The sequence below is a fragment of the Amblyomma maculatum genome, unplaced genomic scaffold, assembly GCF_055883805.1.
Source record: "Amblyomma maculatum isolate TAMU_Amacu unplaced genomic scaffold, ASM5588380v1 scaffold_13, whole genome shotgun sequence".
Classification (NCBI taxonomy): Eukaryota; Metazoa; Arthropoda; class Arachnida; order Ixodida; family Ixodidae; genus Amblyomma; species Amblyomma maculatum.
This window is the reverse complement of record NW_028146738.1, coordinates 5808728-5834446: the sequence shown is the minus strand read 5'-3', so window position 1 is coordinate 5834446 and position 25719 is coordinate 5808728.

The window sequence follows — 25719 nt, the reverse complement described above, 5'->3', positions numbered from 1 at the left end:
TTGTATCAGTTCAGTTTAGTCGTTCAGTCGTGTCCGACTCTTCGTGACCCTATGGACCATGTCACGCCACGCTTTCCGGTCTCTCACTATCTTCCTAACATCACATAACTTCATCTGCAGTGCCTCGAGGATGCCATCTAACCAACGCGTTCGCTGCCTACCCCTCCTCCGGCGACCCTCAACCTTTCCCAACATCACATCTTTCTCCAGCGACTCCTCTCTTCTCATCAGATGACCAAAGTAGCTGAGCTTTAACTTTAAAATTTGACCCTCCAATGAGCAGCCAGGGTTTATGGTCGACAATATCGACTGATTTGATCTTCTGGCAGTCAAGGAACTCTCAAGAGTCTTCGCCAGCACCACAATTCAAACGCGTCAATTCTTCGGCGGTCAGCCTTTTTCACAGTCCAACTCTCGCATCCATACATCACAACTGGAAAGACCATAGCACGAGTTATACGGATCTCGGTTGGCAGACTAATGTCTCTGCTTTTTACTAGGCGGTCAAGGCTAACCATTGCTCTCTTTCCCAGAAGCAGGCGTCTCCTAATTTCATGGCTGCAGTCTCCTTCCGAGGTAATCTTGGAGCCCAAGAACAGAAAATCTGTCACAGCTTCCACTTCTTGTCCATTGATGCTCCAGGACTTGATAGGGCAAGACGCCATGATCTTTGTCTTTTTAATGTTCAGTTTAAGCCCAAACTTCTCACTCTCTTCTTGTACGCAGATCAGAAGTCTCTTGAGTTCCACTTCACTTTCTGCAATTAAAGTGGTATCATCCGCATATCTAAGGTTGTTGATACGTTTTCCAGCAATCTTCACTCCAGCTGAAGACTCGTCCAGACCGGCCTTCCTCATGATGCACTCTGCATATAGGTTAAATAGGCAGGGCGAGACTATGCAGCCTTGCCTCACTCCTTTCTCGATCGGAAACCAATCAGTAAGACCATGCCCAGTTCTGACTGTGGCCTCTTGTCCTTCATACAGGTTCCTGAGGAGACAGATGAGGTGAATTAGAACTCCCATCTCTTGGAGAGCTTGCCACAATCTGCTGTGATCTACGCAGTCAAACGCTTTCGCATAATCAATAAAGCAGAAGTAGATGGGTTTCTGGAACTCTCTTGCATTTTCCATGATCCAGCGAAGGTTAGCAATTTGGTCTCTAGTTCCTCTGCCCTTGCGAAACCCAGCTTGCACGTCCGGAAGCTCCCGATCCACATACTGCTGCAACCTACCTTGGAGGATTTTCAACATCACCTTGCTAGCATGCGAAATAAGCGCGATCGTGCGGTAGTTGGAACAATCTTTGGCATTGCCTTTCTTTGGAATGGGGATATAAACTGACCTCCTCCAATCCTGTGGCCACTGCAGGGTTGTCCAAATCTTCTGACATAATGTATGCAGAATGTTAACAGCGTCATGGTTGAGGTTTTGAAGCAACTCAGCTGGAATGCCATCAATTCCGCTAGCTTTGTTCTTAGCAAGGCTGGCTAAGGCCCATTCAACTTCACTCTTCAGGATGCCCGGCTCGAGATCAGTAATCACAACCGTCTTATGTTGGGTTTGCACATTCGGGTCCTTCTTGTACAGTTCTTCTGTGTATTCCTGCCACCTCTTCTTTATCTCTGAGGCTTCAGTGAGGTCCTTGCCTTGTCTGTCCTTTATCACGCCCAGCTTAGCACAGAAGCTTCCTTTGATATCTTTGATTGTCTTATACAGAGCTCCAGTGTTCCTTAATTGGCTGTTGTCCTCAACTGCTTGGCACTGTATGTTCAGGAAGGCATTCTTATCTCTCCTTGCTATTTTCTGGAAATCCGCATTGAGAACCTTGTATCTTTCTCTTTCCCTCATAACTTTTGCCATCCTCTTTTCCTCAGCTATTTGCAAAGCCTCTTCAGATAACCAGTTTGCTTTCTTGCATTTCTTTTGCTTTGGAACTACCTTAGTAGCAACTTCTTGTATTATATCACGAACATCCGTCCACATCTCTTCGGGCTATCTGTCTTCCAGATCTAATTCTTGAAATCGATTCCTCACTTCCACAGCATATTCTAATGGAATTTGATCCAGATCATACCTGAAAGTCCTTCTAGTTTTCTGCGTTTTCCTCAATCGAAGCTTAATTTTGGCAACAAGAAGCTGATGAGCGGTGCCACAATCGGCCCCAGGCCTTGTTTTTACTGCTTGTATAGCGCTTCTCCATCTCTGCCGGCAAAGAATATAATCGATCTGATTCCTGTACAGACCGTCCGGTGAAGTCCATGTGTACAGGCGCCTCTTGGGCTGTTGAAAATGAGTATTCGCTATGGTCAGGTTGTTTTCTTGACAAAACTCTACTAGCCTCTGCCCAGCTTCATTTGGCTCGCCAAGACCGAACTTCCGGATATTTCTTCACTCCCGACCTTAGCATTCCAGTCTCCTATGAGAAAAACGACGTCTGATGATGGGGTGCGGTCTAAAAGGCATTGTAGGTCCGCATAAAATCTCTCAACGTCAGCTTCTTCAGCAGCAGTGGTCGGTGCATAGACTTGGATAACTGTTATGTTGAAAGGCTGACCTTGGATCCGAAGTGAAATCATTCGGTCGTTTTTGGGGTTGTACCCTAGCACTGCTTTGCCCATTCTTCTGTTTACTATGAGAGCGACCCCATTCCTTCTCTTGGATTTGTGCCCACAAAAAAAGACAAAATGGTCGCCGGAGTTAAATTCTCCCATTCCGGTCCACTTGAGCTCGCTGATACCCAAGATATCAATGTTCAATCTGTCCATTTCTCGCTTGACGACATCCAGTTTACCTTGCGTCATAGATCTTACATTCCATGTTGCTATGTGATATATCTCCTTACAACATCGGACTTTCCGGTCGCTTCCCGACACATCCACAACTGAGCGTCCTTTTGGCTATAGCCCAGCCGCTTCATTCGTCCTGGAGCTACTAGGAATCGCCCTTTGTTCATCCCCAGTAATATGTGGGACGCCTTCCAACCTGGGGGGCTCATCTTCCGGCGCCATATCATTAACGGTATTGTGACTGGCCATAGGGTTTTCTTGGCAGGAAATACTGGAGTGGGTTGTCATTACCTTCTCCAGTGAATCACATTTTGTCAGAACTCTCTGCCGTGACCTGTCTATCTTGGGTGGCCCTACACAGCAGAGCTCACGACTTCATCGAGTTTCGCAAGCCCCTCCGCCACGACAAGGCAGTGATCCAGGAAGGGGATAATTTGTATAATCCATAACCAAAGTTGGCCAGAATAGGAGAGAAGCTTCGAACTCCGCCTCTTCGACATTATTAATCAGTCATCACGCAACAATATATATTTTGAAGTAATTATAAAAGGTCGAACGACCATCCTATGTTCGATCATAGGTGGCGAACGGGAGGGGAAAGATGACGCGCGCATTTGTCGATGCACCAACTGTATGGATTAACGCAAGAATGTGGATGGTAGATGGGGAGGCTTTCTATTTTTTTAGAAAATGGTATGTCCGTGGTTGGCTTGAAGAAACAGTGCGTTTGCGAACACACAAAACAAAACTATTTATTAGAACTCGACTCGAGCGGTGCGCGCTGGCGGCCGCTCATCGGCACGGCCCGAAGTCACGGCTGGCCGGTGCAAGCAGAAGAGGGCTGGGCAAAGGAGGAATGGAATGTTGAGAGGGTCGTTGGTCCTTCGTTCCCACGCGCAGCCCTTGCGAACACAACGCCACGGCGGGAATCGCGAACTGGTTGAGCGGTTCGTTGTTCCCCCTCGCCTACGCGTCTACGTGCAAGACACAACAGAAAGCATCCCCAGTTGCGCTGCTGTGCGGCCTCCTCCCGAAGCGTTCATTTCAGAGCTTGTTGAAAACGCTACAAGACTTGTGACAGCTTCTTAAACCGTTCTTTAATTTCTTCCCTCATTAATTTTCTTTTTCCTTGTGCTGTGCATAATTTTCTCTTGAGCCTATACATATCCATGTGCTCCTGTTTGTGCTCGCTACATATCAGTGAATAGCTGAGCTGTGAAATGTCGCCGGAGTACGGATTACAGCAACGGCGGGACACCATCGGAATTATCGGACTCAGTGAACGCCGTCATCTTAGACCGTGAGTATATATCTTTGCAGCATGTCATTGCTTCATAATTGGTTCTATATAATCTCCTACCAGTCCAAAATGTTCTCTTTCCGTATTCTCCTCGAAACAACTGCGCGAAGCATGACTTCAAGAACTAAGCGAATTTTCGTCCGGGTTACATGCAAGCAAGTGCGTGGACTTATTTGCTGGCTGCAATATGAATAGCATTTGCGCCGAAAATAGAGGAGCCGTGCGTAACTGGTGTGTGTGCCACCAACGCGCGACAGAACACTGCAGGTAGCCATTTGCGCAGTTTTTTTTACTGTGAGCGCGCCACAATCAATTAGTAACCAGATACTATGCGCCCGGCTTTGTACATATATTTTGGACAGCATCTCTTCTGCGCGCAGGAAGCCATGTTCGCTCAGTTTTTGGATTTTGTTAAGAATTAAGGGCAGTTTTTGTTTTCAGATGTACAGACGAAGTTTTGAAAACTGTTCGTGCCGTTTGTGCAAGCGAATTTTACAGTGGGGGCGGACATTATGTGCGTGATGCCGCTTGATGATTAGGCTATAATTAAGTCATAATGAACCTCCACTTTTATAATGGTTAATATCATATTGAGGAATTGAAAGCCGTGAACAGCGCAAGTGAGCCCCTTTTCAAAATTTTCTTAATCGACGCCCCTCTTCTGAGCACGCGCCTTCAGGTGAGGGCATTATCAGAAAGCGGCGACAATAGGAGAGCGATTTCGCAGACGCGCTTCGAAGGCGGGGGGAAATAACAATACAAGCAAAAAGGCACATAAGCCGTGTGTGCACTGCGTCCCTGTCACTGCAAAGTAAACAACGTGCACGCGGGACACATTGTACAAAACATTTACGGCCGGTATGAGGCGACCATATTGTCCGAAATATATTGCTCGCGAAGCGCTCGATCACGGCGCGCACTTTCAGGCGAAATGGGACAGGACGTCAGGTCCGCGTGTTCGGCAATTACAGCTCTTTGTACCTCACGTACCGTACCGTACGCATGAAGTGCACGCCATAGCCATCGTGCAAAGATGTTGAAACCGAAGCAGCGATCCACGTATTCTAATTCCATAGGAAATCATTTGGGAGTAGAAAAGACTAACTTAATATGATGTGCATGGTTCTTTCATGAACGATATGTGTAAATGGACGGTTGAATAGCTACAGTAATGGAGTGTTCCGCTAGAATTGTTTACAGCCGTGACCGCAATAAATATTACTCATATTGCTCTTAGGCTTATCAATGCCAGAGCTTAAAGCTATCTAAAGAACCGACTAACAGTGACAAGTTGTTTACAACTGTTGATCAAAAGGTAGGCCATCATGCTATTATTGCAGGCATATTTGCTCCTTTTTGCACCTCTGTTTACTAAAACTTAATGTTGTTCCCCATTCCTAGGGACGCTGCACCTCTTACAACACTCACTGTTCAGTCGCTTTTATTCAAGGTACAAAAAGGAGGAAATGCGCATGCACTCATAGGATAGCCTGTCTTTCCATTAACAGCTGCAAATAACACGCCACTGCTGCTCGGTACCTTGGATGAGGTTTTCAATGGGGTTACCTGAGATATCTAGCAATTGCTTTAATATTTATACCGATCACTGCAGAGAAAAAGAAAGGTAACACTGCATCCCTTTACCTGCTGCATGCACCTTTAAACGTGCCCTAATTTTATTGCCTATTCTTATAGACGCAGGACCTCTTGCTATAGGCTTTGTTCAGTAAGCAACCGTCTTTCATTGCTTCAATTTCTATCTCTCCAACACTTTCTTGTTGCTCTGGGTGTGATCATTTCATTTCATTGTTCAAATCATATTGTTTTATCGTGTGTGGATGATTTAGCCTGCACATACATGCTTTCATTTTTTTAGATGCGCATCGGGAGCGTTTTCTACGTAGAAATGGATCGATTGAGTTGTATCACTGGTGCGAAAACCGACAACCCCCAGAAGATATGTGTCCTGTGGTTGGAAGGGCAATAAAGAAGAGGAAAATCAGCGGAAAAGCCTGCCTAAAAAAGGTAGCACTGCATCACTGTAACTGCTGCATGCACCTTTAAATATGCCTTATTTTTATTGCCTATTCTTATAGACGGTGGACCTCTTGCTGTTGGCTTTGTGCAGAAAGCAACCGCCTTTCATTGCTTGAATTCCTATCTCTCCACCACTTATTTGTAAATTCGAGTGTGATCCTTTGATTTTATTGTTCAAATCATATTATTAAATTGGCGGTGAATGATTTCGCCTACACATACATGCTTTCATTTTTTTTTAGGTGCGCATCGAGAGTGTTTTCTACGTAGAAATGGATCGATTAAGTTGTATCACTGATGCGAAAACCATCAGTTCGGTACCCCCTGAAGACTTGTGTCCTGTGGGTGGCAGGGGTATAAAGAAGAGGATAATCAGTATAAATGCTTGCCTAAAAACTTACAAAGATGGCGCAGAAGCGAAATGCTGATCAGGGTTAGAGTCTGATTACTTCTGTTATCCCATTTCACTTGCTAGGTATTGTGACATATATGAAGCGCCTTAGTATATTTTGTGGTATACTCACTGAAAATTGTGTAGACATTTAATTTTTTCTCGTTCAATTATTTTGAGTGATGCACGAATTGGAATAAAACGAAGTCATCCACACATCTAATGCCCATAGACATTAAATGCGTGGATGAGCTCATTAATTGTGTTCCTATGTGAACATGCAATAGTTTGTCGAATATATTAATATGTTAAAAGTTGATTTTTTTTTGCTGTTAATCGGAGTAATACATATGCTCCATATCATAGCATTATTCGCCTGTAGTTTGTATCTGCTCTTTCCTAAATTGTATTCTACAAAGTATACGTGTGTCATCTCGTACGTCTATTTAACTAGCGAACAATTTGCAATCGAATCCCTTTTGTGATGTTGTTTCAGCTACAAATAACGGATGACAGTTGTGACAATATAGGTGGCTTTAGGTATAACGTATAGCGCGAAAATCTTTAATATTGCGACGATATTTTTATTCACCGCATTGGCTAAACCAGCCTGTTTGAAGAGACGAAATGAAAACAAATATGGATGTCTTCGGACAGCAACAGTAATCGTGGTACCATGGCCATTTTTTTTTTCAATTAAATTTTCATATGTCGTGGGCTTATGTCTCGACACAAAGGAATGAACCTTAGGTTTGCAAGATGCGGCGTAGTATTGAAAAAAGAAACGCCTATCACTAAAGCTGGAAAACGCCGTCTTTGTCGTTTCAAAAAGTTGCACGTTTGGAGGCCGGATGGTTGCGTAAAATTTTGTCATCCATTGCTTTTTATTCACCGTATTTGCCTAATGTTTACTTGTATAAGAAGTATTAAAAGTGTGTTTCATTGATGCAGTTGATTTAGTAAAAATCGCAAACTTTGCTTCAAGAACAACGCGCTACAAAAATGTTAATGTTCAACCTTACATACTAGCGTGATGCGTTACGTTGTTTGCACTAAAACATTCTGTGTTTATTACGCAGGTCATATTGTTAATTTAAGGCAGAATTTGGAGCTTTAAGCTGTTATGTGTGTTCTCTGTAACGCCACCAAAATTATTATGCTGGGAAGCGATTTGCTTATGATTGTAAATATAAAAATTACACATTGAAAAATCATCTTCAAAAATATAGTATTGTTAGTTGTGGTCAAAGCTGAGAAATGGAATAAACCAGATTGAATACTATTGCACCTAGCAATAAAAAAGAATGCAGGACAGAGAAAAAGTTCAGCCTTAACTTGCATTCTGCCATGAAATTGACAGAAATAGTGAAATCATACCATTTTAAGCTATATTAAGTATTTGCCCAGAAGCAGAAAAACGGTGTCTAAGCGCTGACAAGGTTTTAAATTTTACTTAAGGTAAAATGTAACTTAATTCAGCAAATACTAAATTGAAGTTTTGATGCCTATTCTATAAGGGGGAGCCATATAAGCACATCTATAGAACAAAAACAGGCATTTTTATATTTCTAATATTACATTTTGACGAATTCAATATATTTACTGACTCATATTAACAAAGCACTCTGCATTGTTTCAACAGATTTTGATAAAAATTGATGTTGCGGCCGTTTCTTCAATTCTAATCAGTTTTCCTTATTTTACCATTTTTTTACTTTTGTCCAATTTCAAAATAATATGCAGAAACACACACAAATCTAGAGCTTCAAATTTTTTCAGAAATAAAGAATGGAACCTAGATAATGTAGAGAAATAGTTTCTGTGCCAAGATATTATTGGACCTTGCAAGAATGCAGGCTGAATTTGGCCATTATCAGCACAAGCACTCGGTTTAATATTTAATGTTATATTTTTAAACAGCATAACGCAACACTTTTTAGTCCGTGATATTTCTGAGGTACTGAAGATTTTTGAGAGGGATTTGAATCAAAATGGAAGATGTTCTTTTTTTTTTAATTGCAGCAAATTTGCCCTTTATTACTGTTTTCGAATTCTGAGCAATTTTGCGTTGTGGAGAACACACCTAGTGGTCTGGAGCTCCAGATACTGCCTGGAATTAAGAACATGCGTCAGGAAGGGAAAACATATTTAGTTCAACCAACCTAATGCATCATATGCCAGTACATAAGGTTAAAAATGAATATTTTTTCAGCGTATCGCTCCTGAAGCAAAGTTTGCGATTTTTTAATAACTCAAGTGCAAAATAAAACAGGTTTCTAATAGTGTTTGTAAATGTAAAACCTGCATATATTTAGTGAGTAAAAAATAGTAGATGACAAATTCATGGTATCCAAACTTGCAACATTTTGAAATGGCAAAAACAGCGTTTTCTACCTCTAGAGATATACCATACAATTTTTATTTTCGAGGAAACTACGCGTATCTTGAAAAACTAAGGTTAATTATTTTGTGTCTAGATATTCGCCCACCACATATAAGAATTTCATTGGAAACGAAAGATGACCATGGAACCTCGATTATGTTTCTTATCTAAGGCACCCATAATACGCTGTGATAAAGCCAATATCAAGGGCTTTTTTTAATATTCCATATTTCGAACGGTTGGGCCATCTAAAAAAATTTGAAAGCTAGGCACACCTTTTGGGCCGCCAGCCCTCACTTTTTGTTACAGCTGCACTTGCTAAGCTGAATTAATACGTTGAGTACTTTTTTTTTGCCACGAATATAGCGCTATTACGTGTCAGTTTTAAAGAAAGGGCACAGTGACGCGATTACCGTAGAATTTGTAAGTTAAATCTGTAAACCTTACAAATCTACCCATATATATGATCTCTTGCAGGTTTTATTCATGCTACATTACACCTGCTGCGCCCCATAGCTTAAGCCAAGGATTATAAATAAACCATTAGAAACAGACGATGGAAACCGGTGGCGCATTGCTGGCAGCCACTTAGGACAGCGCAGAAAATTTTTATTTTGTACGTAGGGAAGTGAGGTTATTCGCTTCAAGTACTAAATATTCACTTTAGACAATAAATAGGGCTTACAGAGTCGGTGAGCACGTTCGGAAACCCCTGTTTCAATATTTGCGGTTAGAAACCTCATGTTTACCTTTTTTTCCAGCTGCAGATAAATTCCGGGTTATGTAGATACCGAAACCGTTACCAGCCCATTCGCGCACCTCAATTGTGCTGCTCACAACATGATTTTGAGCGGACAAAACAACCTGCCTATGATGGCTAGCCCCATGCATGAGTAAAGGTGATAGGCTGGCGATGGTTGCTTCGCGTCGGCCCTTTGGCGCCCATGAAGGCTCGAGTTACAATGAGCGCGCCGAACTTTGCAATGCGGATAATGACTACAAAGCGGTAAGGATACAAATGAGTGGAACAGTATTTTTCAGCTGTAAAATACAAATCAGTCTTGTTGGACGAATGTGCTGGCGCGGACGAAGAAACCGTAGGCAACTTTCATGTCTAACGCTACACAGGGCTGTCGAGCCAAGCCAAGTCCTCAATTGTATTGTCCGGGAATCTGATTTTTGTATTTTCGTGGTTTCCTATTGTACCTGGCGTTCAAAATGCAGACGTGAGGGTTCTTTATCGCAAAAAATCAAACGTGGTTTGTGCCGGTATTCTTCAAAGTAGCAACACCATTTATTGTGTAAGTCATTAATCAGTATTTTAGGTAAATAATGTCAATTAAGGATTCCAAACAAAACCTTTTCTGTTGCGCTCAAAATAGCTTCCAGCAATATGTATCTGGTTTCCTTTGCCTGCCTTCGAATTTTTTTTTGTCCCTTGGATCAAGCTTGCTTGGACAAGCAGTATATGTGTAAAAATGGTGCACCTCATATTTAAATTGACCTCTTAAATTGACCTCAGTTATCATCCGATGACTAAATCACCACTGATCCCACTGAAGGTCCTTATAATTGCTTGAATGACAGCTTTTTATCACTTTAACAGGCTAAAAAATTCATACGAATACGGAATGCAAGCTGATATTTTCTTTCGTATATTTTCTAGGATGCCTGAGGAGAGGCAGCGTGTACCTGGTTGACGTCCTCTCCAGGAAGACCACGGCAGCCATGAAGTGATGGCTCGTAACAGTGAAGTAATGGGACGGCGGGCACAACGAGCAGGAAAACGTGACATCTTCAACTCAGCCTAAAAGCTGAAAGACGGAATAAATTGCAGTGAAGGCTCACAACCTTAGTAAGCTGTAAGTGCCACTTTTTTATTAGGAGGGTTTTGAGCCTCTTTCGAATATTTAAGAAAAAAAACAATAAAAAGTGCTGTTTAAGACTACATTTGTCGATGCGCAGGCTTTTTTAAGCTGCATACGTATGGGGTGCTTCTCACCTGCCCGGAGAACACCATTGCTGATGCCAAAAAGTTAGAGCCCGCTTGGAGGAGAATATGCGCATCTCAAAATACTGCCGCAGCGCTAACGTCCATGCACAATCGAACTGCAGACGTTTTAATGGGTAAACCATAGGTCATGGATGAGTAGACTCCTAATCATACCTGGATAAACCTCCGGGTAGCGTGTGCCGCTGAAGTGGTAGGGCCATGTGTGGGTAAGCCATGGCCCATGCATGACCTTAGCGCGGCAGTAGGCTGATAAAGTCGGCCATACTCGTCGGCCCGAGGTCGATTGCCGAAAATTGGCCATTCTTAGGTCATTGTCAATTCCCGACTTCGGGCGGAGGTGGGTGCCCTAGGTCGGCCCGATGACTTTTAGTCGGTCATATTGGCAAGGACCGAGCGCGGGCCGACTATGCGCTTGCCGCTTGGGACTGCCGTGTGACAGCTATAGGTATATTCTGGCTAGCGATGACACAACAATCGAATATTGTTCGAGCGTACGCACCCGGTCGCAGCCATCCTCGGCAAACTGGCAGCGGAGCGATAAGCATTGACTTCAATTACTACAGTGTGTTTTATGAACTTCAGCAGAATTATAATAGAGTGTACCGATCGAGTGGCTAGATTTCCGTGTTCACACTTCAGCACTCAAGAGCTGTAAATAAACGCTTATGCGTGACAAGTATGCAGACAGAGATAGTGATTTCAGCGTGTGTGGGAAGCGACATTGACCCGTTTAAGTGAGCTACCTACAAAATCAGCCGAAACCGTATATCAGCTAACCAGCGGCCAGTGCAGCAGTCGTGGGCTTAGATCGCTTGTGTATATTATATCTAGCCATTTCAAAAAACTGCTGGTTGACGAACATTCTCTTGGTAAAGATATTTAATATAAACTGTTTGCACATCGTAGAAAGCGTAGGAGCGGCAAAAAACTAGCGCGCCAGTCATATGCGGAGACAGCAGAAAATCAAGCACTGATTCCTAGCGTTGAGGTGCCGGCTAGTTGGTTATACATATTGGAATAACAGCGCGAAGGACGACGACGAAGATCAGAAGGACAGCGCTGTGTTTGTGTCCTTCTGATCTTCGTCCTCGTCCTTCGCGCTATTATTCCAAAACTGATTCCTAGTGTGGAATGAAACACTGGCTGTCTCAGCCGTATTGCTATGGAGGCGATCAAACTGCAACAGGGCACATGCTATGCAATGTATGTGCGTTTTTCATCCTAATAAACCCAAGGCAGCTGAAACTAATCTGGAACTCATCAGTATAGTGTTTCTCATTGACCATGAATTTCGGTACATGAATCCTGAAATTTTCTACATCTTCCTAAAATAATGCACGCGATTTTATATGCCTCGTAATAGTGTTGAATATTTTGTTTCCTCATTGTTTTTGTGCAGGTGCCATTTGCGAAAAAGTTGGGGTGGACGCTTTGGAGGCACACGCATTTATTCGCAGGTGGCTATCTGGTTCCTGTGACAGAGGGGGTGGAAGAAAAATGCGTTATACTGAAGCCTCCCCTGGCGAAAAAAGCATGCCACCTGTGAATGCAATTGCAGGGTGAGCCCCCTCCTATGAGTGTGCCCTCTAGCTCCCTGGCCTCTTTCACTCCACGAGAGCCCGCCCTGCCCTGCCCAACCCTGCCCCTGCCCTGCACGCCCTGCTGCCACTCTGCCTGCCACTGCCCCGCCAGCTGCGGCTGTGTGTGCACTCAGCACTGGCTAGTAACAACTGCCGTCTAGTAACAATTGCAATAAATATTATCTTTTTGTGAACCCTGCCCTTGCTTTCTGAATATCCACTGGTTGCTCATGAGCGGCAATTTGAATTATTATGGCCACTCCTATTTGAAAGGCCATTATTGTCCCAGCAAGTTTGATGTGCTGTCACGAATATGGCTTGAATGAAAAAGGCTGCATTTTATGGTCTGCACAGGCAGTGCAACAAAATATGTAATCTTGACAGCATCAATGGTACATGAATGGAGTAGCCGGCGTACCCATGAACCATTGGATGAATATTGGTATCGACAATATGCGGCATGAATGGAGTAGCCAGTGCACTTGCAATGGCTAACCATTGGTGTGATATTGGCATTGACAATGGGTCAACAATGGAATAGCTGGTATTAAACAAATATTGGTAATGCAATGATGGTATAATGCTGGACAGTATCGGCAAGAATCATGGTGCATGAATGGGAAGTCTAATATTGTGCCTACATTGGTGGCTCCAGCTTGTTTGAACACTGGACCAGTCTTGGACGAAAGATGGGCCAAGAATGGAGAATGTAGTAAAATGCCCAAATGCCAATATCAATCCAATATTGATGCCATTCTTTTCCAGTGATGAACCATTGTTGGACCAATGCTGGTGTGCTGCTTGGCATATACCTGGCTCAGCGATCATTTTTGCCACTGCAGTGATTTCAATATTCGTGGCTTGTTCAGCAAATAACTGGCGTACTCGTTTGCCAAATGAGTGTTTCTAGATAATTATAGGGTATTTACAAGTACCGTATGTGCGCGATAATTTATCAGTGATTAATGCACCATGGTCATTGCAGTCGTACGTTTGATTATACACGTATGCGATGGTCTACTTGTTTGCAAAGCCTAAGACGTAAGTTACGCAAGCTCTACGTATGTCAAATAGATATATGAAAAAAATAGCGCCTTAAAGTATAGCGGCTGACGCATTGCGACGTGGGTTCCCGCCTGAGCGGCGGCCGTTTGCGCGTGGAACCACACGTGGAGCGTCACGGTCTGCGTCTTGGATTGCATCGCGCAGCATGTAACCCGACAACCCCACCTGCAGAGTGCATCTACTCGGGCAACTCGGCGCCGCTGTTGCTGGCTCCCTGCCGTCCATGTTTGTGTTCCCTTGTTTGTAATGTTATCAAAGGACCTAATAAGCAGCGAAAAGATTGTCCATATTTTGGCGCGAGTGTGTGCGATCACTGGACTCGAAGGGAAGTGCGCGATGTGTGCGATGAACGAGTGCGATGAAGAAGAGTGAAACTGTAACAGTTAATTTTTTGCAGCATAACCTTATTATTATTCAGATTGTGATTGTAAGTTTAGTGTTTTCGCTCCATTTTATTTTTTTCTAATACTTCGTAGAGCGACAACGGAGCAGGAAGCGTCGATACGATTTGCCATATGTGGGAAGGTCCATGCATGTGCGGACCTATATTTAATTTACCACTAATATCCCAGCTTTAATTTAGATCACAAATGTTAAATCGTTTAAGCGAAAGTATGTGCTGCGATGCTTCGTATTCGTATAGCTTAAACGGCCTAGTCTATTTTTAAAGTGTATTTCGATGGAAGCGCGCTCGCCATAGTCGATCTCAGTCAGGTATGAGTATTAATAGGCCGACGCTTGTCGCTCTATAATTGCATCGCACCGCATGAGCGTCCTGCGGTAATCGTCTGTTTCAATAAACGAATGTTAAAACTAATACACTCGGTGGCAAACAAATTCGCTAAAACGTTTGAAATTCAATTCACCAGAGCACAAGGAATCAACACGGGAGAAGCCACGGAAGAGTCTGGACCTTTGCCGAATAGAATACAAAAAAATAGCAACCATTGCCTATGCACGATATATAACATGTCATTTTGATTATTTCTAATCTCCTGGTCGGCATGCAGCTAGTTATCGCCGCCGCCGTCCTGACGGACCAGCGAACTATTGTGATCTTATTGATATTTGACGCCGTCGACCGATTGTCGGTCTCATCCACATTCGTCACAGTATACATGTGGATTGATTACAGTGCTAGCTTAAGTCAATGAAGATCTAGTGTAAAACAACACGGTGTAATCCCAAGCAACATCAACAACAGCTAGGTGGGAATAAAGCAAACACGACGGAAACCAGCACCGCGTAACTATAATTATTTAGATACAACATTTTCGAAGTATTTAAAATTCCAAAGGTAACTTCAAAACATCGATTAAAACTGCACACTCAACGAATCCAAATAATAAATGAGCCTGCTAACAGCAAAAGCACGTAGTGCGGCTTCCCACAGAATAGTTCCAGCCACATGCTAATTTGCGCCTAATATTGACTAGTTGCTGAAATAGAAAAGACAGTGTTGACTAAAGTATGCCAATGCATCTGAGTTTGGCTGGACATGCTAACAGAACTGACAGTATTGGCCAGTGTATGCCATATATCGGCCAACGTCTGTGTAGTAGCAGCTAACGCTGTTGGGTATAGCCATCCTTATGAAATGGCAATGCCAATTTTTAAGAGGCCTCATTGTGGCCGAAAGTGGGCTCTGCTATTAGAAAGTGGTACCCTATCGACAGGTCTAGCGACTTTTATTTGTTCTCGGGGTGTCTTAAAACGCAACCTCGTCTTGTTGAGGATTAACAACGCGCACAATTGTATCAGAGATTTAGTCTTTTAAGAATGAACTTTATTATCTTAGCAAATACAAGCCTAAATGGTTTCACACAATGAACGAGTGGGCAGTGAAGGAGTTGATCCGAGGAGTGAAGACTGTCACTTGTAACAGAAGAAGTGCTTGGGCACTGTACATCAACGAACTGCCCTTGTTTCCGCCTCATCAATAACACTCTCTCGGTTCTGGAACAAACCGAACCACATTGAAGGATAATATTGGGGCACAGTAATCAATAACATTTCAGTGCTTTGTATGTCGAAAAAACAATGAGAAGGGTTCAAGACTGCTGAACCCAATATAGAGTGAAAGGATTAGCTGCAGGTGACCGAGCGTTCTTCTTCTTCGTGGCTGTTCAAGGGCATTCGTGACTGTGGCCATGGTTTATGCGACGAGCCGAAACCTGGTGCAGTGTTGCTTTTGCAGTTAAAGTAGTGCAAACTTTATTTTACACATGAAATGACAACTAATTCTGGATTGCTTGACTAGGGGTGGAAGCAGGATTGAGCACATCGGAACAGTTCAGGAGAATTTAGAGCCTGTTATTAGGATGAAATACCCTAAATAATTGCTGCTTTCTATTCACAGCATACAGGAAAACCACAATGTGAAGGTTAGGTTAGGTTAGCCAGCAGCTGGTTTCTCCGACACAGGAACCGCCTGGCTCGAGCTACTGGCATCGCCAGCCCCATGACCTAATCCTGAGAGTAATCCTGTGTTTCTACAGCGGGCTGCGCATGAAAGCTCTCAGTGTTATCAAAGTGTGCAGCATATTTCTGTGTAGAGATGGCTGAATAAGATCCTTCATTTTCTTCAAAGCTTGGTTTTTCTCCGAAGCTCTCAGATTTCTTAAACTGTTTAGGTCCACTTGTTAATCTTCCGGAGTCCATCCCCACTGGCACGCTCTTCATATTCCTCCCAGAGTTCTTAAACTGTTTATGTCCACTTGTTAATGTGCCGCAGTCTTTCTTCACTGCCACGCTCTTCCCAGTTTAAGTCCATGGAGCACGCTTCAACGCATTGGTGTGTGTCTTCTCTATTGCCTGCTTAACAGACGGCATCGTTTTCGAGCATTGCTCAGTTGCCGCGTGGTCGCGAGACTGCACACATGGTTCGGAAATCAAGCCAGAACCTTGTTTCCGAAGGAAGAACAACTTGCCTGCTCTTTGAGTGTCAGTTTTGTTGGCCGAAATGCTCATTTGCTTTTCATGAAGGTCACCATCCCCAACAGCATATGCATTTTCTTTCCCTTATAGTCCAAGGGCTCTGTTTTTACTGCACTGAGATGCAATGAGTAGAGTCGTATCAATGGGAGAAGGGTGCACACAATCTCTTTCTTGCAAAGTATCTGCGTGCAGCCCAGGTGCGTTGCTTGCAATGGATAGCTGCGTGCGCTCCAAAGTAGTGCAGAGATCTGTGATAGCAGAACTGAAGGAAGTTTCCCCCACTTAATTACAACTGTTCAACTTTCAAGAAAAGTACTCTTTCACTGTCTCAGCTGCAGCTTCAACAAGGTCAGGCTTCAGTCCAGTGACGCGGATAATATCATTCCCAATAGTGACAGTACTCACATATGCTCCAGAAATTGACTTACCGCCGCTCCTGTTGGGTATAAGCAGAGGTGTATGTATGCTGCACAGGGAATCAGTGGCTTCATGCAAATCTTCTTCTGCAAGAGGCACAAGGCACCGGCTTGTCAATTCAGCCGGTTCCTTCGCCGTCGTTTCAGCGTTAACTTCAGCATGGCTAGCACTCTGCATGAACCAGTTAAGGAAACTTGAATTTTCTTTTCCGAAGTCAGGTGGTAGATATTTCATCCATCAAACATCTCCAACCTAATTCGCTAATGGGCTTGTTGAGCGCAGGCGGATCGCTAGGCTGTGGTGCAGGCGGACGTAGCACTGCTGCTGGGAAGGTCTCCACAGGTCGGTGCCTGGTCAGCTGGCCGCTCTCTGTTTCCTTTGAACTTGTACCCGCAGTTTTCTGCGATGCTATCGTCATGCTTCCAACCCATGGCTTGCAGTGCGATAACCTCGAGAATCTTCTTTCGGAAGACGACGCTAAGCCTGCTGTCGCGGCATACTTCTCGCAGGCGACAGAATATCTCGTCCAGTTGCCCTTTCCAGGTTTTTTCCATCATGGCTCCCACTTCCTGCATGGTGTTACAAATGCTTTCGATGTGGGTTGACTCGCTTGTACTGGAATGTCCTTCGCCGACAGCGTTCCTGAACCCAAGCGAAGACGTCGTGGTTATAGTCGTGGTTATGCCAGCCGCGCTCACGGGGGGCGTCGAAGGAGAGTCTGAAGCCTAGCGTCGTATGACCGCTGAGATCGTGAACGCTCCAGCTTACGTGTGCCTTGCGGACCCTTCAGTTGTCTCTGGGCAAAGCATCATCCTCGAACATCAGGAAAAACGAACTTCAGCCCCGTGGCACAACCTGCATACGCCGGATATCCTTATTATTCAGTAGTCAATGTTTCGATGATTCTTCATGCATCTTTGGCAAGGCAAGGCAAACGGCTAAACCATCTTGGGGTTTTAAAAATTACCGCTGAGCCGAGAAACAATTCGGAACAAACAGGGCAGCAGAAAATGAAATGCTTGCTTGAGCGCTTCGTAATCAAGCACTCAAATTCGAAGTAGGATGGACAGTTGGGCGAGTTGATAAAATTGCATAGTGGGTGCAACAGCGAGAAAAGACGAAAGTCTGTTGCGCGTCTCTTGTGTTTCGTCTATGCTTTTGCTCAGACTCCGCCGACTCCGCCCGAGGTCACCCGAGGGAAACCGAAAGGCCGAGCCACGCGAGCTTTTAGGGCTACAATGCCACGCGGTCGTTTACATTAGGAAATTAGTACGCAGCAAACCAGTAACGATTTAACTTGAAATAAGCTGCAAAATGATCGGAATCAAGTCGCGGACACTTGAGAACCACTTTTTGAAAAGTTGACAACATAATAAAGATGCTAAAAGAAGACAAATCGCCCAAGTACATGGCTTGCGCAGCCTGCAGCACCAATGAAATGTAAGACAACGCTTGTTATTTAAAAAATGCTCAATCTAAGAGGTTAATGTTTTCCTCCAATATACACAAAGGCTTTATAAAATCGGAATGATAAAATTTGAAAACTGACGTGAAATATTTCTTCAGGAAAGAAATATTTTCCGTGCGCGGTGCCACCGAACGTCCAGTCGAGCGTACGAGCGGCCGTTGGATCGACGAAACAACGGAGCGCCCTCCTTCAAACGAAATGGCAACGGTCGCCGTCATGCCGGATAAGCGATTGTCGCGTCATTACTCTGGCATAGCTGTAATCGCTTTTTCAGCAGCTCTGCGACTTCGATTTTTATGCGAAACATACTCGCCGCACAACCGAGCTCTTCCTTGCTGCGCCGAGCGCGGCTGCGTAGCTACCGCTTGATCTACGTCGGCGCACCACGTGATATGACTTCACAACAGCTGTGAAAGCTGGGGCTCAACTCATGCGCTCGCTTGCGGACGCGCTGCCTCCGCCGGCGGCCTAACTCCCGCTCCTACCACTAGGAGATGCTGACGTCACGCAATTGTATAAAAGGCGACGCCAAGGTCAATGTACAACTGGTCGCGCAACTTGGAAGAAAACGCGTGCAGCTGCCTACTGCCAGCGGCATCAACTCGATGATGAGGGCTCCTGCGAACTGTGAGGCAAATTGATAGCACACAGAAAATAAGATCTGCCAGAATTCCAAAGAACTAGAAAGCAAACATAATATTCGCGCTCAGGAATTAATGCAGTTTTTGTTTCTTGCGTAAGAAAAAACGTGTCACATTTTTAATAATATTTTAACTTGTTTCTAACGGCCTCTCTCGGCAACTTATTATCCGCTGCGTAGTTGCCCAAAGCTCAGAAATGGCTCAGACCAAAGCATTTTTCATCCGTGGATGGGTGCGTCATCGGCCCCGGTTCAACGTTTATCGTTGCGTGCTGCGTACAGAGTGGGTTATCTGTACCAAACAGTCAGTATTTCATTCTGCTGGTTGTGGTAGACCTTTACAGCAAGGCGAAGACTGTGTGTGCTCGATGAGAAACTGATTGCTGCTGCATGTGCGCATTTCCGGACGATGGGCCAATGCTGCGTCACAGCTCGGCGGCTCCGTTCGGCCTCCCAGGCACGTCGCAAAAGTGGTGGCTTGTTTTACGGATACACGTCTGCATGAGCGGCGTATCGCTGCATGTTTTAATTGAGCGGTGAAGGTGAGATTTTATTGCCCCAAGACGCGTGTCGCATTGCTCAAAGCCTTCCGTTCCGCTCCCTTTGCTGCGTGTTTTGCTTACTGCGTCGTATTACCGCACCAACGTTCGCTGAACGTGCTTTAGCTGTTATTACAGTGATGTTCCTATTGTCAATGGAATCTTTCTCATGAACATGTTAAATGCTTAAGTTGTAAATTTGTTACCTCACATTGACTCCTTTCAGTGGCAAATGATGCGCGAGTAAAATATGGGAATCATGAACAGGGCGATATTTATTGGAGCGAAGCTATATCGTAGATATTTTCACTTCTCAGACGCAATAACTTCTAAATACTAGCAATCCCAATTTGAATTGCTTACCTAAGCTCTTACAGGTTGGCGTTCTAGCGCTAGCGTTAGTTATTCCGTTCGTTTGTTTTTGTTGTTCTTTGACGCTGATATGTACTTTGTTAGCAAGATTTTTTACCCTTTTATAATCTCACCGCGTCTCGTTTGGAGACCTACGCTCAGGTCATTTTGTTATCACGAGGATTTCATGAAGACCGTGACGAATGAGCGGTGGTCGCTCTCCTACACTTATTTTTCATTGTCGTGAAGCGTCTATGTAAGTAATCGTGAATTAATAAAGCCTGGCTTTCTATGCAGCACAGCTTCACTCATTTATGCCCTTAGTGAAATGCCTCAAGCCATGTGGTTCTATCCATGTGCTTGCCGAATTCACTTGAAGGCCCGCAAACGTGCCCGAAGAAATAAGCCCCAGAATGCATTTACATGACGCGCGACGAAAGACTAGGCTAACGACGACGGAGGCAGAACGATGCTATGATAAGGTGGTTAAAGATGCCGTAACATTTCAGTTAACGTAAAACGACAGTAGAAATCCATGTCAAGTAAAGTTGACTGAACAGTTACGGTGTCCATTTTTCTGCCTTATCCGAGCATCGTTCTGTCTCCGTCGTTGTTGGCCTTGTTTTTCGTTCATAAGTAAAGAGACAAATTCCCCGCCAAAAGTACGTCACTGTGACGTCACAAACAACGTCACGTGTTTGTTGTGCCTCACAGTTCGCAGGGGGCGCTGGGAAACTAAAGCCTCGCTCAGAGCCGACACGCAGGCTTCTATGGGAGTTACGCTACCATTTGTTCTTCTACCATGGCGACGCACTCGTTGAGTCAGTTGAGCAGCGAGATGTCGTCAGGGAGAGGGCGGCTCGCAGACCGCAAAGCGCAAGTTACAAACAGCTACGGAAACGGGAGAAGAACGAGAAGTGCGGCTTGTCAAGCGATGTGCATAGTATCCAGCTACTCGGCAGTGTTCGAACAACCGATGCCCCGAGGTGAAGGATGAAGCTTCGAGTACTTCTACTCGGTTCGAGCGGCGAAATGCTACCAAACGGAAAATGCGTGCTGAAGACTGATCATCATAGTGTATTAATTGGTTTGAGAAAAATAAAGGAACAAGCAGAGTAACACATGAGTTGTTCTTGTCTATGAAAATGCTAACCAGGTATAGCCAGGTAATCTCTTGTCTACGAATGGCTAAGCAGGTATAGCCAGGTAATGTTTAATTTTTTAGGCTAGTATGCTTCGCATCCTAGGCTTAACCACAAGCTAAGCCAGACCAATTTTTTACCTTCCGTGTAGCAAGCGTTTCCTAGATGGTAGGACTTGAACCATCCTTGAACGAAGCGCTGCTACTGCTGGTTATCAATGTAGGGATCTGTGCCAGCAGCGAAGCGCATCGTCGCCCTGGAGAGGCGCGTAGCTGTTTTGTTTACAACACCCAAGCCTGTTAAAGTTGTATTTTGTGAATGCTGTGTTGTACTACGAATATTTTGCTCACTTGTAGCATACCAAAGAAAATGTTTTCGTACAGTAGTGGATAATCGAGCGGAATATTTCAATCACCCTGAAATGAGGATTCGAAGCAAGTTTGTTGAAAATTAATGAGTTAAGCAACTCAGTACCATGACTTGTCACCTCCTTATAAGCTAGATAGATGCGATGTTTACATTTTCTCTCATAACGGCCAGTTGTATATCCGCACTGTCAGCATCATTCTATCTGCAAGATTATTCGTTTGTTGGCCCGATTCATTATAGGAGCCTCTTACTTTCTCACAGTTTAGTTTCTTGCGTATATTTTATGGGCCATGAAAATGCGGTAATTTCTCTATGCAACCTGTTTTGATAACCTAAAAATGTTTGAAAGAAGTCTCCAGTCTGTTAGCGATCGTCTTTTTATTACTGCGCAATTCCGTCTCCTGGGCGGTGGACCCTGAGTGGTGCGTCGACCCGACCACCGCTTTGGCGCACGTGCGTGGATTTTGACGCGCGCTTGCAACCTCGGACCGTGCTCGTATCGCATGCGGTGAGAGAGTACGATCCTGGGAAGCGCCAGGAGTGCGAAGTGCGCGATGATGGGGTTGAGCGGTGCGTCAGCATGGAGAGCGGGCGCTGGAAAACTGTGTGCGAACGAGCCTGTGCGAAACGAAGATGTGAAATTGTAATCCAGTTGTTAATTGTTAAAATACCCATTGTACTTTTTCGTATGTTATTTGTGTTTCCAGGCTTTTCTTTCACATTTTTTCGTTCTAATGCTAACAAGTCAGTTTACATATGGATGTCTTCTCTCCAGGCCTAATAGTTAAAAAAAAAACTACCTTCACTGCGCATGCCTGCAACTTTTCCACTACACAGGTCGTTGGAAAATAAATTAGCTTTGATACCGAATTAAGCTTAATTGTAAAACAACGACTGCTTTATTTAATTTTTGAACTCCACAGTTATTCCTTCTTTCCATACTATGTGGCGCAAGCATTGTATTGTAGTGAACGACGACGGAATCACGAAATTGGGCGGCTGAAGAAAAGTGGAGAAACGTTACAGACTTCTTTTTTTGTCACGTGTGCAAAAAAAAGCAGAAATTCTAAAATTATGTGGCTGCTATACGAAGCTATTTTGTGTTCATATGAATTTCAGGATGACAAAGCCCTACGCGGATATATTTCGCGTTTCAAGTTCTTGTAAAATATGGAAGCCGGCCCGCCGCAGTGCCGCGGGTGACTATAGCTGGCTCTGCGATCTTTTTTGGCACTGCAGTGATTTGAATATTCGCGGCTTGTTCAGCAAATAACTGGCGTACTCGTTTGCCAAATGAGTGTTTCTAGATAATTATAGGGTATTTACAAGTACCGTATGTGCGCGATAATTTATCAGTGATTAATGCACCATGGTCATTGCAGTCGTACATTTGATTATACACGTATGCGATGGTCTACTCGTTTGCGAAGCCTAAGACGTAAGTTACGCAAGCTCTACGTATGTCAAATAGATATATGAAAAAAATAGCGCCTTAAAGTATAGCGGCTGACGCATTGCGACGTGGGTTCCCGCCTGAGCGGCGGCCGTTTGCACCTGGAACCACACGTGGAGCGTCACGGTCTGCGTCTTGGATTGCATCGCGCAGCATGTAACCCTACAACCCCACCTGCAGAGTGCATCTACTCGGGCAACTCGGCGCCGCTGTTGCTGGCTCCCTGCCGTCCATGTTTGTGTTCTTTTGTTTGTAATGTTTTCAGCGGACCTAGTAAGCAGCGAACAGCGTGTCCATATTTCGGCGCGAGTGTGTGCGATCACTGGACTCGAACGGAAGTGCGCGATGTGTCTTTAACAAGAGCGGACGCTTGAGAAAAAAATTGCGAACGAATGCGATGAAGAAGAGTGAAACTGCAACAGAGTTAATTTTTTCAAGGATAACCTTATGCTGCAAGAAATTCAGATTCAGACCTTATTCAGATTGCGATTGTAATTGAAGTGTTTTCTCTCCATTTTATTTTTTTTCTAATACTTCTTAGAGCGACAACGAAGCAGGAAGCGTCGATACGATTTGCCGCATGTGGGAAGGTCCATGCATGTGCGGACCGACATTTAATTTACCACTAATATCCCAGCTTCAATTTAGATCACCAATCCTAAATCGTTTAAGCAATAGTATGTGCTGCGACGCTTCGTATTCGTATAGCTTAAGCAGCCTAGTCTATTTTTAAAGTGTATTTCGATGGAAGCGCGCTCGCCATAGTCGATCTGAGTCACGTATGAGTATTAATAGGCCGACGCTTGTCGCTCTATAATTGCATCGCACCGCATGCGCGTCCTGCGGTAATCATCTGTTTTAAGAAACGGATGTTAAAACTAATACACTCGGTGGCAAACAAATTCGCTAAAACGTTTGAAATTCACTTCACCAGAGCACCAGGAATCACCACGGGAGAAGCCACGGAAGAACCTAGACCTTTGCCGAATAGATTACAAAAAATAGCAACCATTGCCTATGCACGATATATAACATGTCATGTTGATTATTTCTAGTCTCCCGGTCGGCATGCATCTAGTTATAACCGCCGCTGCCCTGACAGACCTGCGAACTATTGTGATCTTATTGATATTTGACGCCGTCGACCGATGGTCGGACTCATCCATATTCGTCACAGTATACATGTGGATTGATTACAGTGCTAGCTTAAGTCAATAAAGATATAGCGTAAAACAACACGGTGTAATCCCAAGCAACATCAACAACAGCTAGGTGGGAATAAAGCAAACACGACGGAAACCAGCCCTGCGGAAGTATAATTATTTAGACACAAGATTTCCGAAGTATTTAAAATCGCAAAGGTAACCTCAAAACATCGTTAAAAAAACAGCACAGTCAACGAATCCAAATAAATAAATGAGGCTGCTAACCGCAAAAGCACGTTAAGGCGGCTTCCCACAGAATAGTTCCAGCCACATGCTAATTTGCACCTAATATTGACTAGTAGCTGAAATAGAAACGACAATATTGACTAAAGTATATGCCAATGCATCTGACTTTGGCGGGACATGCTAACAGAACTGACAGTATTGTCCAGTGTATGCCATATATTGGGCAACGTCAGTGGAGTAACGGCTAACGCTGTTGGGTGTAGCCATCCTTATGAAATGGCAATGCCAATTTTTAAGAGGCCTCATTGTGGCCGAAAGTGGACTCTGCTATTAGAAAGTGGTACCCTATCAACAGGTTTAGCGACTTCTATTTGTTCTCGGGGTCACTTAAAACGCAACTTCGTCTTGTTGAGGATTAACAACGTGCACAATTGTTTCAGAGACATAGTCTTTTAAGAATGAACTTTATTGTCTTAGCAAATACAAGCTTAAGTGGTTTCACACAATGAACGAGTGAGTAGTGAAGGAGTTGATCCGAGGAGTGAAGACTGTCACTTGTAACAGAAGTGCTTGGGCACTGTACATCAACGAACTGCCCTTGTTTCCGCCTCATCAAGCACACTTTCTCGGTCCTGGAACATACCGAACCACATTGAAGGACAATATTGGGGCACAGTAATCAATAACATTTCAGTGCTTTGTATGTCGAAAAAACAATGAGAAGGGTTCAAGACTGCTGAACCCAATATAGAGTGAAAGGATTAGCTGCAGGTGACCAAGCGTTCTTCTTCTTCGTGGCTGTTCAAGGTCATTCGTGACTGTGGCCACGGTTTATGCGACGAGCCGAAACCTGGTGCAGTATTGCTTATGCAATTACATTAGTGCAAACTTTATTTTACACTTGAAATGACAACTAATTCTGGATTACTTGACTAGGGGTGGAAGCAGGATTGAGCACTTCGGAACAGTGCAGGACAATTTAGAGCCTGATACTAGGATGAAATACCCTAAATAATTGCTGCTTTCTATTCACAGCTTACAGGAAAACCACAATGTGAAGGTTAGGTTAGGTTAGCCAGCAGCTGGTTTCTCCGACACAGAAACCGCCTGGCCCGAGCTACTGGCATCGGCGGCCCCATGACCTAATCCTGAGAGTAATCCTGTGTTTCTACAGCGGGCTGCACATGAAAGCTCTGAGTGTTATCAAAGTGTGCAGCATATTTCTGTGTAGAGATGGCTGAAGACGATCCTCCATTGTCTTCAAAGCTTGGTTTTCCTCCCACGCTCTCAGATTTCATAAACTGTTCAGGTCTACTTGTTAATGTGCCGCACTCCATCCCCACAGGCACGCTGTTCATAGTCTTCCCAGACTTCTTAAACTGTTTAGGCCCACTTGTTAATGTGCCGCAGTCTGTCTTCACTGGCACGCTCTTCCCAGTTTTGGGCCATGGAGC